Here is a 16,227-nt window from a genome sequence, read left to right as displayed (position 1 = left end):
TTAATTTAAACATTATTTGGAATATAATTTATATACAACAAGTGTATTCATCAGAGTACAGCTCAATGAATTTTCATGAATAGACACACTCCTGTAACCAGCATCAGATCAAGAGACAGAACATGGAAGCACCCACAAAACTGTCCCCATCTGCCTTTCAATGATGCTTTTGCCCTTCAGGGGACCCACTCCCCTGACTTTTAACAGCCCAGATTACTTTTGAACTTGATGTCAGTGGAATCACACAGGATATGCTCTTCTGTGTGTGACTTCTTTCATTCGACACAGCCCTCACAGGTCTCATCTCTGCTGCTGCGTGTGGTTGCAGGTCGTTCATTCTTGAAGTGGTTGAGTGTTCCTTTGTGTGAATACCCCTCTCACTACTTATCTGTGCTTTGCTGATGGGCATGGGGGCACTCTCCAGTTTCGTGCTATTACAAATGGCGAGCCTATGAACAAGAACATCCCAGTACACGTCCTCCAGTGGACACACAGATGCACGCCTGCTGATGCACACCTGGGAGTGATGTGCTGAAGGTCTTGCAGGCAATCTCTCCCTGCCTTCCCACAAAGACTGGATGAGCTGGTACAATTATTAGCCTAATTTTACACATGAGTGGGCTGAGGCTTACAGTGATATTCCCAAGGCCCCCCGGGTAGAAAGCAACAAATCACAGAGGACCCCAGGTCTCGGACTTCAGAGCCTGAACTTCTAACCACTGCCCTGTACAGTGACATTCTGTGCCCCAGTTTCATCATCGATAGAGCTTTAAAATTCCCAAATAGACAGACAAGACCCACCTTAAGAGAGGTGGTGGAGCAGGGTGGAGGCCAAGAGCAGAGTTGCTGGAGCTGGACTGCCGGGGTTTAAGTTCCAGCCTCATCACTTATCAGCTTTGCGACACGGAACAAGTTACTTTACCTCTCCTTGCCTCCGTTTCTTCCCTTGTTAATTTCGGCTGGTTGTGGGAACTAAATGCATTAATACATTTAAAATACCTAAAGCGTGCTTAGTATTAGCAAAGACAAAATATATGTTGGCCATTACTAATACTGTGGGGTGAGTCACACTGCATGGTTATTGAACAAAGCAAAATAGCCCTAAAAGTACGTTTGACATGATATGGTTCACAACAGATTGTTACAACTGGAGTGGAGCTCGGTGGTTTTTGAGTCCCAAGTGCCCACTTTACAGACGGGAAAGTTGAGGCTGGAGAAAGGCAAAGTCTTACTCCATGACACATCCAGGTAAAGGGAAGGAGGGGCCTCACTGACGACTGACCCTGCCCTCTCGCATGACAGCACACTACCCTGTAAGATGAGCAAAGACTCCCGATTTACTCCTCTAGCTCCACTGGAAATCTTTTAAATCAGCAGCATAACTCTTCAACCTCCTTCCCCCTCCAGCCGCTGATCTTGGCCCTCCCTGAAAATCTCATTGTCAAGAGGAACCTTCCAGCTAGTGTGAGTAATTCCTTCCGGTTTCCTATCCACTTTCGCATGGAATTAGCCCCAAAAGTCTGGCTTTAGGAACTGGTCAACCAGGACAGTTGGTCCTCTTTCCTAGCCCATTGCCTGGCTGTTTCACTTAATTTCCCTGGAGTTAACCATTCCATGAGCCGATGTGCTTCAGTAAGCTGTCTTTTAGGAACCCAGGGAGCCAAACCTTGAACTGAAGCACTTACGTTCCCAAAAGGACATCAATTGCTACCTTTTCAGAGAAGCGTGGACAGAAAAAGCAAACAATCTCTGGAATATGGAGATGGACAGCAGAGTGTCTGCATTTCGTGTGGGGAGGGTCTTAGATGACAGCTGGCTTGTGTGTTGAACATCTACTGATGCTCACACCAAATTGATGAGAATGATCGTGTGTGCTGATGTACACACGTACACACGCTTACATACCTGTTTTGTTCACTACCGCCCCCAAGCTACATAGAATAGAAACTTAGTAGATTATTATCAAAAGACTGAGAATGTATATGTTTTAAATGTTCACGACTGTGTTGGGATTCACTGAAAGAGCAGCAGAATTGCGATCAGACTGGCTTTGAGCCTCAATTCTGTTCATCTTCAAGGAACTTGAATGCAAATGCCAACAGGAGCCTGTAGATAATACAAACAGTGAAACAGGGAGATTAGTCTACAGGAACTGGGGGTCCCCCACTCTATCTAAAGGGGGCAGCCTCTACTGACTTCCAGGGTCTGCTGCCAAAGAACAAATCTGGACTTTTTTTTTTTTTAAGGGGGAAGAGAGTCAAGTTTCCTGATTTTCAAATGTTGGAAGCTAATAAAAAACACAAACCAAACCAGACAAAAAATACTGCCTGTGCCAAATAAAACAAAACCGAAGGCTGTGCTGGGTTCTCAGGCCCCTAGGTTTGCAACCTCTGGCTTTTGAGTTATGGAAGCCTGGGTACATCACAGAGCCACCCCAAGCCTCAGTCTCCTCAGCTATAATATGACAAGGCCATTCCCTGCCTTGCTTTGCTGTCCAAGTGCTGTGAGGCACTCCTGTGAAGGCACACATAAGATGTCACTGTGAGTGGTGATGACTCTTAGCTTCCTGGAGGTAGCGATACCCGTACTGATGCATGTAAATTTCATCTGAAAGTTGTAGAGTATCTCCCACAAAGTCAGCTGGAACCAGGAATATTTTTCCTTCTCCTTGTCTGCCTTTCAGTAGAAATGTGGTGCTGATAACTTTAGCAGTAAATATAGCCCTGGTTTCCAAAGGAGTTGTTTTGATGATGTTAGAATTCCTCTGAATTTAAAGCACATCCACCCAGACAGGGGAAGAAGGGAAATGTTACAGTTTTACTGGGGCCCAGCCTCCTCCGTTTGCGTGGGAGCAGACAGGTGTTGGCAGACACATCAGTCAGGGTTCAATCTGAGAAGCAGAACCCCCTAGGAGATGTGCCTGTTCCTAGGATTCGATGTGACACATGGGGCTAGGGGGCTGGTTAAGATGTCCCTGGAAGGCTGTTCTCCCATGTCTGAGGCTGGAACTTGTCCTCAGGGAAAAGAAGATGGATGTAAAGTCAGGAGGGTGAGAACAAGCTGGAACGGTGGCAGGAGCTGGCACCCCCAGGGACAGATGGAAATTTTGTCTCTGATCTCGGTGGGGTGGGTGTTTGCAGAACCGGGAGGCCTTCATCAGAGCTCAGGATGCTCAAGGAAGATGCAGGGGAAGATCGAGCAGTGCAGCCGCAGCTGCTGCTTATTCCCTTTTGTTGAGGCAGCAGATGCGGCTACAAAATGCCTGCTGCCTCCCTCCCACACACCCTCCACAGATCTCCCCCAAGTTGCCCCCGTGCCCCACCCTCCAACTGGAACTCCAAAGAACTTTTAAGAGGGGACTTCCCTCGTGGTCCAGTGATAAGTAATCCACCTTCCAGTGTAAGGCTTGGGAAACTAAGATCCCATATGTCATGGGACAACTAAGCCTGCGCATCAATGAAGACCCAACACAGCCAAAATAATAATAATAATAACTTTAAAATAAAGTAAATTAGTGAAGTGAAATTTGCTCAGTTGTGTTTCACTCTTTGTGATAGTCCAAGCCAGAATATTGGAGTGGGTAGCCTTTCCCTTCTCCAGGGGATCTTCCCAACCCAGGGAGCGAACCCACGTCTTCCACATTTGCAGGCAGATTCTTTACCAGTGGAGCCACAAGGAAAGCCCAAGAATACTGGAGTGGGTAACCTATCCCTTCTCCAGCGAATCTTCCCGACTCAGGAATCAAACCAGGGTCTCCTGCATTGCAGGCAGATTCTTAACCAACTGAGCAGGGAAACCCAAAAGTAATTTTAAAAATTTAGAAAAGAATTCTAAAGAAATTCCAAAGAATTCTGAGGATTGTAGTTCAGCCTGGCTAAAGCCACTCCTTTGGGGAGGTGGGGTAACATGTCTGAGCACTCCTCACAGGCCAGAAGTGGAAACACAGAGGTCTTGACAGCCAGTAAGGTGGGATTAAATGATGAGGAACAAGAGAGAATGTTTCATCCCAGTGATGGGACGGAGGCTTGGTGATCGGCGCTGGGGGCAGCTTGTTCTGCTGACTAGAGAGTTGAGTTTGGGCCAATTGGCCAACTCTTCAGAAAGACTTTGAAGAGGAGAGTCATGGGGTGACTTACTCACACAGGTAACAAATGTTCACTTCCTGACAGAGTGCTGGGTCCAAGAGGGGCCAGGTCTAAAGCCTGGTCACCAACTGGACAAAGTAGTGGTGTGTGTGAGAGAAAGAGCAAATCATGGTCAACAGACAATAGGCTATTTTAGAGACAAGAATTGGTAGGGTTAAAAGAGTAAAAGTAATAGAACGAAACAAAGTAGCCTTTGCAGAGCATTTTATAACAGTTTTCTCCTCTTCAGAAATCACCCGTGGTCACCTCACCCAGCATCCAGCCTCCTTCACAGCTCCTCAGTGAAAGACAGCTCACCCATAGGCTCCACACTGAGCCCACCAGATCCCTGCTTTCTGTGAAGAATTTGGATCAAGAGACACCGAGTACCTGGAGGAAATGGGTGTGACTGTGGGTCTTGAAGCAGAAAGGGTGGCAGGTGGGGAGGCAGGTTGTCAGAGACTGGCCGCCTTGGACCACGCATAGACTGCTGTGTGACAGGAAACTCCTCAGGAGAGAGCCAGCCAGGGGCCCGGCCTCCTCCTGGAAAGGGAAGCCCCTTCCTCAGGCCTTCCCACCTGGGAAGATAAATCTGCCTCGGGATACTCTTAACTGTTGAAGGATAGTTCTTTGCAGGTGCCTCCAGATCCCTGTGTTTCATAATTATCCCCACCCTACTCTTTCCCTTCTCTTGAGCTAAATGAGAAGAAGGTCTGTTACTTCAGCCATGGCTCCTTGATGAGAGTAAAGCTACACTTCTACCTCACCCTGTTCTCAGAACAGCCCTATCGAGAAGGAAATCATCAGGACCCTCGCCTTTCTGAGAAGCAAACTGAGACTCAGAAAAGTCAAGTAATACCGACCAAGCACAGCCAGGAGTAGGGGCAGGGAGGAGCTGAGTTCTGACCCAGGTCTCAGGACCCCAGAATCTTTGCTGTCTTTCTTAATCAACCATTTCCTCCAGGGTCTGAGCAAGCTTAAGGACTCTAAGGTGCTGAGCGAGGCTGGGAGTGTGGTGAAAAGAGAGGCTTGAGGGTTCGTGTGAGACTCAGGAAGCTCGGCCTCTGCTTCTGGGGGGCCGTGGTGGGGAGGTGCAGGCGGTTTGCATGTGTGAACCGTGCCCAGAGTCTCTGACAATGAGGTGACGATTCTGAATGAATGCCGAATGCCGGGAGCCTTTGGACGGAGTTCCTGTTTCCTGCGCCCATCCCTCCACTGAAGGGGAGTAAGTCAGGCCCTCACATCTGCGGAGGGGCTGTTTAAAAAGAGCAACATTTCAATAAGTGAGCCATGTGGTCAAATTGGTTCTGAATGAGGCATAAACAAGTGACCCAAAGCAAATGTTCATGTTCTTATTATCTCCCTCCTGGGACTTATTTTAAAGAATAAATCCTTAGAAAGAAAAGAAAAACTCGGCATGCCAGAGTTTATCTGGGGACTTCCCTGGTGGTCCAGTGGTTAAGAATCAACCTGCCAATGGAGGGAACATGGGTTCGATCCCTGGCCTGGGAGGATCCCACATGTCTCCGGGCAGCTAAGCCCATGAACCACAACTGCTGAAGCCTGTGTGCCCTGAAGCCTGTGCTCTGCAACAAGCGAAGCCATCACAATAAGCCTGCACACAACTAGACCCTGATGCTGGGAAAGATTGAAGGCAGGAGGAGAAGGGGATGACAGAAGATGAAATGGTTGGATGGCATCACTGACTCAATGGACATGAGTTTGAGCAAACTCCGGGAGATGGTGAAGGACAGGGAAGCCTGGTGTGCTGCAGTCCATGGGGTTGCAAGGAGCCAGACATGACTGAGCGACTAAAAAACAACAGAAACTAGAGAATAGTCCCTGCTTGCCACAACTAAAGAAAACCTGTGCATAGCAACAAAGATCTGACATAGCCCAAAATAAATAGATAATAAAATTAAAAAGATAGATATTCAGGGATAGCGGTGCATGCCACCTCCGCTCTAGGCTTTGCTTTCCAGTTATAACGTGAGGTATGGGAGCCCTGCAGTCACGGGTCCTCCTCGAGCAAGAAGTAGTGCTAGGCTAGCCCCCAGAGGTCCATCATCCATCCGTGTACCCCTCCTCTGCCCTAACCCTACGTGGGAAGATGGTCTCAGACCTGGGGCCTCTCCTGCCTGAGTCATGCCTGCCACTGCAGTCATCTGCCTGAGTCTGAGGCCTCACCAACCCCTTGGGTCCTCCCTCCCTGCCTGGTTTCCTGGGTCCCAGCCCCACTGGCAGCATTTCTGGTCTTTAAACACACCAAGTGCTGCCCTGGCTTGGCACCTTCCTACCTATAATTTCTTTTGCTGGGAAACTGGATGCTGTGCTTAGTCGTTCAGTCATGTCCGACTGTTTTTGACTCCATGGACTTTAGCCCACCGGGCTCCTCTGTCTATGGGATTCTCCAGGCAAGAATGCTGGAGTAGGTTACCATTTCCTTCTCCGGAGGATCTTCCCGACCCAGGAATCGAACCCGCATCTCTTGTGTCTCCTGCATTGCCCAGCAGATTCTGTACCAGTAGCACCATCTGGGAAGCCCTTTGCAGGGAAACTGGATGGCTCCTTCCAAAAAAACACAGACTAGATGGCTTCAGCAACAGATAAATACTTTCTCGAAGTTTTGGAGGCTGGAAGTCTGAGCTCAAGGTGTCTGCCTGCAGGGTTGGCTCCTCCTGAGGCCTCTCTCCTTGGTTTATAGACACCGGTGGCCTTCTCCCTGGTGCCTCACAATGTCTTTTCTCTGTGTGTGCATATCCTGGCATCTCTGTGTCCAAATTTCTTCCTCTTCTTATATGTATTTTTGGCCATACAGTGCAGCATGAAGGATCTTAGATCCCCAGTCGGGGCTGAACCCAGACCCTCAGCAATAAGAGCAAGAAATCCTAATCACTCAGCCACAAGGGAGCCCCCCAAATTTCCTCTTCATAGAAGGAAGGCACTCATATTGGATTAGGGCCCACTCAAGGCCTCATTTGAACTTAATCACCTCTGTAAAAGCCTTGTCTCCAATGCCATCACTTTCTGAGGTGCTGGGGATCAGGGCTTCAATAGAAATTTGGGTGAAAACATCATTCAACCAGTAACACCACCCCTCCAGCATCTCCTTAAATGGTATTTTCCAGGAGTAACCCCACACAGAGATGTGTAGGTTGCTCCCTGTCTCGGGGAAATTTGTCTGAGGAGGGCCAACATCAGCCCAGCTCTGCAGCCAAGCTGTGTGCGTGGTGGGAGCAGTGTTAGTCTGGGGGAATGAGAGCCTTTCCTTTGCCAAATGCACCAACTGTTCTAGAAGCCACACACCCAAGGGCCACATCTGTCCAGAGGGGAAACTTTTTACTAACTCTTCTAAGGCATTGTTTAGGCAAGCAGGAGCAGTGCTTACTCTTTGTCTTACCCAGCATCCTCCCAGTTTGTTCAAATTCATGTTCATTGAGTTGGTGATGCTACTGAACCATCTCATCTTCTGCCACCCCCTTCTACTTTTGCCTTCAATCTTTCCCAGCATCAGGGTCTTTTCCAATGAGTCGGCTCTTCTTATCAGGTGGCCAAAGTATTGGAGCTTCAGCTTCAGCATCAGTCCTTTCACTGAATATTCAGGGTTAATTTCCTTTAGGATTGATCGGTTTGATCTCCTTGCAGTCCAAGGGACTCTCAAGAGTCTTCTCCAGCACCACAGTTTGAAAGCAACAGTTCTTGGGTGCTCAGCCTTCTTCATGGTCCAGCTCTCACATCCATACATGACCACTGGAAGAACCACAGCCTTGCCTAGATGGACTTTGTCGGCCATGTGACATCTCTGCTTTTTAATATACCATCTAGGTTTGTCATGCTGCTGCTAAGTCACTTCAGTCGTGTCCGACTCTGTGCGACCCCATAGATGGAAGCCCACCAGGCTCCCCCGCCCCTGGGATTCTCCAGGCAAGAACACTGGAGTAGGTTGCCATTTCCTTCTCCAAGGTTTGTTATATAGCCTCGTAATAACATCCCCTCTGCAGCCCCTCTTTCTTCACCCCAACATCGTGTTTGCTTTTAGTGCACAGTAACAACCTGTTCTAGTGGTTTCGTGTTTTATTTTCCAAAGTGAACTTGGCTTGATCAGTGTCACAACCTCTGCTCCTCACACGCAGCCTGGCAAAGGAGTAACTGTCCTTCAGAGGAAGGCAAGAGCCTTCTGAGAGCTGCTGCATGGCTCTCCACTTCCTTGTCTTCTGGGTCTGATGAGCACATACCTGGAGGCAAGGGCGGTGAGTGGGAGAACTGGGAGACTTTCCCAGGAAAGTTCACCAGGGGTCAGGTGGCTGCTGGCCGGCATGAACCCCGGAGGATGGAAATGCTGAGTGAGACGGAAAAACGGAAAAACGTCTCGAGCGGAGAGGAAGGAGCTGAGCGAGCCTTGGAGACACATAAGGTGCGCTTATGAGGTTGGGGCAGTGGAAGAAAGCACAAGAGCCTGTGAAAGAGCCCACAGTCTACCTAAAAATGCCACGGAGGCCGAGCCAGCTCCAGATTGGTGGGAAGCGTGCAAGGACCAGACGGAGGAGCCGTGCGTCTGTGAGGGCAGCCCATAATACCTGCAAGGCTGGCGTGTAAATCACTCACATGGCTGGCAGGTTGCAGGAGACATTACTCTCTAAGGAAAATCGTTTCCTGACCCACTGGTTCATCTATTTCAGGGTGTTGTTTTTGGAATAATTGCAGGCATGTAACTTGCAAAAGCATCATTTGAATATTTTTCTTGAGGCCTGCTGAAAACCAGAGCCTCGCAATTCCCTTTTCCTGCTAAGGTTTGCCCGGCCCGGTCACTAAAGCCCAGAGGAACATTCTTGAGAATTCCTTTTCTTAGCTCAGTGGGCCATTGTAAATCCAGGGTGATATTTTTCCTCACAGGTGGACATATTCATTTTTTGGGTTGTTGTTAGGTCACACAGAGTCCTGGGAAATGGCCTATTGTTCAGAGTTGGAAGGAAAAGGCGCATAAGGCATGACATTCTTAATTAGAGGTTTGATGAATGAAATGCAATAATGAAGTTTCTTTTGTTCTCGCCTCTGGGGCCCACTATTGTTAATCTATAACTTGCTATATGGATTCGAACTTATTAATCATTTTAAAGCAAAATTCTATGTAATGACTGAGATGGAAAATGAGGCTTTGATGAAATAAATTGTCAGTCTGCCTGATTTTCCTACCCAGTGATGCAAAGTGACAGATTCTCAAGTTCAACCCCAGCCCCAACAAGAGAGGGTTTGGGGGAGCCAACATGGGCAAAATGAGGGAAGGTTGGGAAATTCACAGGTGAGGCTGTCATCTCTGCCCCATGCACAGGTGTGAACAAGGCCCGTGGCTCCAAGTGGGACCTTTGGTTTCACCATATTGGTGTCAACGGCTGCTTCCTGGCAAGGCAGGCCCTTCTCCTCTTCCCACCCCAGATTATGGCCTGAATTAGGAAGATGTGCCGGAAAGAATTCAGCCTTTCTGGCCAGAGCTCATCATGGGCATTCTACTTTCTTATACCTAAACAGCTTCCTTGGTGGCTCAGATGGTAAAGAAATCTGCCTGCCAATGCAAAAGACCTGGGTTTGATTCCCTGGGTCAGGAAGATTCCCAGGAGAAGGAAATAGCAACCCACTCCAGTATTCTTGCCTGGAGAATTCCCTAGACAGAGGAACCTGGCGGGCTACAGTCCATGGGGTCCCAAAGAGTCAGACACGATTGAGCGACTAACACACACACCTAAATAGCACTTTGAGATTTGTAAACTATTTTTTACAACCAGGCCCAATTTGACTTCACAGCATTCTTGGGAGGCAACCAGAACTGAGTTGATTATCCCCATTTCATAGGTGAGCAAACTGAGGAAGAGAGTGACAACATGACTTGGCCAGATCACTGAGCGACGACTCGAACCCGGGGCTCCTGACCTGCAGCCCGGCTGCCCTGTGCGTCACACTGCACCACGACAGGCCCATCCAGGGGCTCCAGGCCCCGAGGCGGAACGTCCAGGGCTTCTACTGTTTCCAGTAGGAGGGTGCAGTGAGAAAGTCTAAGCCCGGGTGACTTGTGGAAGGAGTACGATTTTTTGGTTTTTTATCTGCCCTCCTGTAGAATGTGAAGCCCTTGAAATCAGGCAGAATGGTCTATTTTGTTTAGTCTTGTTTTCTCAGTACCTAGAAGAGTGCCTGGCACATAGTAGGTGCTCAATATGTATTTGATAAGTGAATTTATGAGTAGGAAATGAATGAGGCAATCTACCTCAGAACTTAGGGCCCCCTTCTCCAGGCACCACCCCGTATCCATCCCCTGGGCCCCCCAGACCCTTCCTGCCTCTTTCTTCCCTGAGAGCATGACATTGGAAGTCACACAGAGTTGTCACCACCATACTCTGGTTGACGTTCACAAGGTCCACTCAGGATAAAGAGAAAAGGCAGATGTTTCACCCTGATGTGAGATTGGAGAGTGTGGAGAGTGGGAGAAATGTGGATATTCTGGATGGTGCAGACTGCCAGCCTCACAGATGCTGGGGTGGAGGATGGACCTGGGTCCTGTTCCTTACTTCTTCTTCTTCCCTCCCTTGCTCCCTCCCTCATGTCTGCTCTGTTCTCTGACACACATTGCAGCTGCCAGGTCAGCACCCCCACTGGGAACCCTGGAGATCCTGGTTCCAGGGTTATCAGGTCAGAATCAGGGGAGTGTAGACCCTGCCCACTTGATACGGTCGCTGTAATAAGCAGGCGGTGGCAGAACAAACAGAATATTCAGAGTCTGACAAGTGAGGGTGTGAATCCCAGTTCCTCCTTCCTAGCTCTCTGCCCTCAAGACAACAACAAAATAATACTGAAATAGTTTTTGTTACTGCTTTTTGAGTACTTGTCAGCATCAGGTCCTGACTGAAGCTCTTCCTGTTTATTTTCCTACTTAACCCTCACAACAATCCTATATCCAAGAGGTGGGTATCAATATGCCCTTTTTGTAGATTAGGAAAACTGAGGCTCAGAGAGGTTAAGTCATTTGTCTAAGGTCACACAGGTAAGTGGAAGAACTGAGCCTGGAGACAAGTCCATCAGTCTTAAAGTCTGAGCTGTTATTACACTTCCCTGTTTACTTAGACTACAAAACAGTCCCAGCCTCATCACCCAGGACGAGTGGGACTCCTCATGCCAACCACACAGGCTCGCTCTGAGACAAGTGGCCTGGGAAGGTGTCCCAGCAGATGTTGGTTGGGGCAGCCTGGCTCTGTGCCTGACACCAAGGGGAGACCAATCCAGCAATGGCTTCAGGTTCCTTAGAACCGGGACCCCACAGCCTTCGCAGCAGGCAATTTCCAGATGTTTCGCGAGCTCTCTGCTGCCTGCCCCCTGCCCCTTTCCTCTCTCTCCTCCCGCAGCCGCTAACCCTCTGTCCTCTGGGTTTCCCAAACCTGCAGGGCTTGCAGCCTCCTCACTGCTCCAGCCAGCTGAAGAAACAGCCCTGGAAAGGCGACAGTTTTAAAGGGGAAGTGTCGTGTTGAGAGAGGCGTATCTGGGAGGTCCCTGACGCCAAGTCAGAATAACAAGTCTGATGTTTCTTTTGGTTTTCTTGACTTTTCCTTCTTCTTCAGAGCTGATGAAATAAGAAAACACAAGCGGGGTCCCTCATAGGTGTGAGTGTGTGTGTGCGCACACATGTTCATGTGTGTGTGTTGGAGAGGGGGCATCCTTTGTGACAGGGTGAGCCTGAGTTTTGCCTGAGTCCTTGAGCGGGTGGTGTTGGGAAATTCCCAGTAACTGGTGGCTTCCAAGTCTCCAGCGCTGATCCCCTCCCTGCCATCAAAATCCAAATCCTTCCTCAGAAGCCTCCAGTGGCTTCCCGCCTTCACCACTGTAACTCCTAACCTCCTCGCCATAGCTAGGCACGGGTTCAGAGTTCTCCATCCACCTCTCCAACCTGGGTAAACCTCTTCCCCCCACTCCAGGCCATCCCAGACATAACGAATCTCCTCTTTGTCCATCTTCAAACCCTCTAAGCTCATCCCTACCTCGGGACTTTTACACTAGAACTCCCTCTCCACCACCCCTCTCTCACCCAAGCCATCCTTCACATGGCTACCTCTGCTTTTATATCACCTCCTCCATGCAGCCCTCCTTGATCACCCTGTCTAAAGTAATCACCCCTCTTCCACCCGCTTCTCTGTACCTTTTTTTCTTTTCCATTATGGCTTTAATTTTTGTCACCACCTGAAATCATGCTATTATTCTGTTATGTCTGTCTCCCCTTCAACTAGAATCCTTGGGGCAGAGACAGTGTCTGTCTTGTTCACTTTTGTAGGTTCGGTGTCAGGACCATGGCTGGGACATGATGGGACCTCAATAAATATTTGGTGAGTGAATGAATACATAAATGAACAAAAAGAATAAAAAGTTCTTTTGGGAAAACAGACTAAGGTTGTATAAAAGAATCAAGAGCCACTGTAGTCAATTCACCCCAGGAAGTCCCGGAGGAGGGTGGGGATAGGCATGGATCAGAGGGGCAACCCTGCTGATGAGCACCCACGCTGAGCTGGGAGGTTACGGGGTCAGGGGGAGGGGATGGGAGGCTCATTTGTTTCTGACGCCACACCCGGTCCTCTTGCTGGGGGAGAATTAAGTGATTAAGAGTTAGACTCAACTTTGGCATCCCATCTCTGCAACTTCCTAGCTCTGTGCCAGTAGAACTGTTATTTAATCACTCTGAGCCTCAGTTTCTCCATCTGTAAAGTGGTGCTAGCAACAACATAGCTCTTGTGAGGACCAAAGAGGTGCATGAAAACTCTTGCACTCAGCATTTCATCAGTTCACAGAGGTGGCAACAGTTATGTGTGGCCACTGTCTTCCGGAAAGGGCCATTCTAACAACCAGGCTCCATGTCCACCTGAGGGTGTGGATTTGTTCAGCAGAATACATGTTTATTTCCTTTGATATTTTAGAAATGTCCTAGAACACCCAGGCAGGGACCTGGCTCTGCTCTGTGGCCTTGGACCCATCACTTCAGATATCCAAGGCTTGCCTTCCACATCAGCACTGACATTAGCAATGAAATTAGCAATGGTCTCTGATCCCTTCACCCTCACACACCTACTAGTCTGCTCTGAGAATAAGATATTTTTATTTTAATGTCCAAAATTTTGTATCTTTCATTGGATCTTAATTATAGATTTATTTTCATGAACTATCGACTGTTATATACATTTTTCCATAAGTATATCCACTTATAGAATTCCATATATTTCTCTACAAGGAGACAATGGAGTTTAATGTAGTTTAAGACTCTGGGTTTAGGCAGCATCAAGTCCTGGCTGTGCCATCTTCTGAGTGCGCTCTCAGGCAGGCGTACCTTCTCTCCACCTCTGGTTCCATCATCTTAAAATGACAAAGCAATAACATCTGCAAGATTTGAAGAGTAACAAAAAGCATATAAAATTGTATACCAGTGTTCATAAAAGCATCATTCACAATAGCCAAAGGGTGGAACTAACCCAAGTGTCCATCAACAGGTGAATGGATAAACAAAATGTGATCTCTTCATAGAATGGAATATTATTCAGTCTTAAGGAGGGAAAATTTGACACATGCCAGAACATGGATGAACTTTGAAAACACTATGCTAAATGAACAAAGCCAGATTCCCAAAGGCAGACTCTGTATGGTTCTCCTTATATGAGGTATCAGATTAGTCAAATTCACAGAGACAGAAGGTAGAATGGTGGTTTCCAGAGGCTGGAGAAGAGGGAATGGAAATTACTTGATGCTTGATGCTGCCTAAACCCAGAGTCTTAAACTACATTAAACTCCATTGTCTCCTTGTAGAGAAATATATGGAATTCTATACGTAATTTAATGGGTACAGAGGTTCAGTTTTGAAAGAGAGAAAAGTTCTGGAGATGTGTTGGGGTGATTGTTGTACACCTATGCAAATGGATTTAATGTCATTGAACTGCACACGAAAATATGTACAGTTCAAATGTATCTATGCGTGTATGAGAAATTTATGTTAAGACTATACATTTTGAACTATGTATATTTTACCACAATAAAAAATAATATTTTTAAAAAATGTAAAGTATTTACCATAGTACCTGGCATCATAGATTTTAAAAGAGCTAAAATAAGATCACTTGTCAGGAACAGGTGATATTACTGTGCTTTATAACCTGTAATGCGCCATCAAAATATATGGTGTTCCTACTACACTTTACCTGTAACGTATACATGTACACAAGCTCAGTCATGTCCAACTCTTTGTGGTTCTATGGACGCTAGCCCACGAGGCTCCTCTGTCCATGGAATTTTCCAGGCAGGGATACTGAATCGGGTTGCCATCAAACCCGTGTCTCTTATACATCTCCTGCATTGGCAAGTGGGTTGTTCACTGCTAATGCTCCCTGAGTGGAATTGACCCAATGAAACAGTCATTCCTAGAGATGGTCTCTTTCCCACCATCTCCCCTCACTCTGGATCTCTCCGCTGATGGACTGTGGGTGCCTCTGTAAACTTATGTAGATGAGCATTTGGGCACCTCACTAACTATAGAAAACCGGGAACAAATCACACTCTAATTTGCTGGTCTGGTGGTCTGATTTGTGACTTCTTGGAGGTTGTGTTGCAAAGCAAGATTCAGCAGTGTGAGGTCTGCTGGGCATGGGAGAAGGGAGTTTGCCAGAGTGTGAGTCTGGGGTCCCCAGCCCACTGCCTCAATCCTCGGCATCTTCTCCAGTATTACTGTACATCCCCAATCTCAGGCTGTGATCCCAAGATCCGTGTCCATCCCAGAGGGAAAGAGGTCTGGACTCTTTGGCCAGCTTGGAGGAGATAGGAAGTTCTCTTATTTTTAGATGATTTTATCCTCACTTGCTGTGGAAGGATGCTGCCAAATCCATGCTGACATGGGGCACTCAGGCTCAGGGAGTGTCATCAGAGTTTAAGACTCTTCCTTCTTTTCTTCCCAGGCAAAACTCAGGGCTGGGGGGCAGGAGGCCTGGGTTCTAGCTCTGCCACCAATGTCCCTGGAGACTAGTAGAGAAACCCATCACACTGTCCCACAACCTAGTCTCGCTCACTGTAAAAGTGGGATTCCGTAGTTCAGGTGCTTCTCCAGGTGTGGATGACCGGGAGGCTGGCCTGGCGGGTGAGAAGGTGTTAGTCATGATGCTGGCTTTGGAATGAGAGTTGGGGTGATCCTGGAGGCGGGTGATCCTGGAGGCAGGTGATCTGATTTTGAGATCCCAGGTCTGCCATGTGCTTACAGCCATAAAATCTCCTGCCTGCTTCATGGTGTTACTATGAAAGTCAGCTAAGTTGGTTTCAGTGAAGTCACCAGTACCACAGAGGTGCATCATCAACAATAGGCAAGAGCACCGTGCCCACCCTCCCATCACAGCAGGTAAGATCACTGCTGCTTTCGACAGAGGCCTTGCCTGATCAGACAGCTGGAAAATGTATGGCTCTGGGATGTGGCCAAGAGAGGGCCCAGATGCAATGGGTTGGTTAGGATCTGGTGAGAAACAGAGTGTGAAATAATGGTCAACACAGGAGCTGTCTGGGCATGTTCTAAATGGTTCTTACTTCCTTTCATTATCACTCGCGTTATACCCATGACGCGAGTATAAAAATCAAGTTAGGTAAGTTAGGAGGGAATGTGGAGCATGGGGGAAGAAAATGGATTTTGATGTCACGTAATCTTTTCTCTTTTAATTTTTCTTTTATTGGAGTATAATTCCCTTACAATGTTGTATTAGTTTCTGACGTACAACAAAATGAATCATATATATATATATATGTGCTCCTCCCTCTTGAGCCTCCCACCCTCCCTCCCACTCCTCTGGGTCATCACAGAGTACCAAGGTGAGTTCCCAGGGCAATACAGCAGCTTCCCCACTGGCTATCTGTTTCATGCACAGCTGTACATATACGTCAGTGCCACTCTCCCAGCTCATCCCACCCTCTCCTTCGCCCTGTGTCCACAAGTCTCTTCTCCATGTCTGTATCTGTATTCCTGCCCTGCAAATAGGTTTATCTTTATCATTTTTCTAGATTCCATATATACAATATTTATACAATTTTTACAACACAATATGTATACAACATT

The sequence above is a fragment of the Bos javanicus genome, chromosome 18 (assembly GCF_032452875.1).
Source record: "Bos javanicus breed banteng chromosome 18, ARS-OSU_banteng_1.0, whole genome shotgun sequence".
Classification (NCBI taxonomy): domain Eukaryota; kingdom Metazoa; phylum Chordata; class Mammalia; order Artiodactyla; family Bovidae; genus Bos; species Bos javanicus.
The sequence above is the reverse complement of the archived record's forward strand: the minus strand, read 5'-3'. Positions refer to the sequence as shown.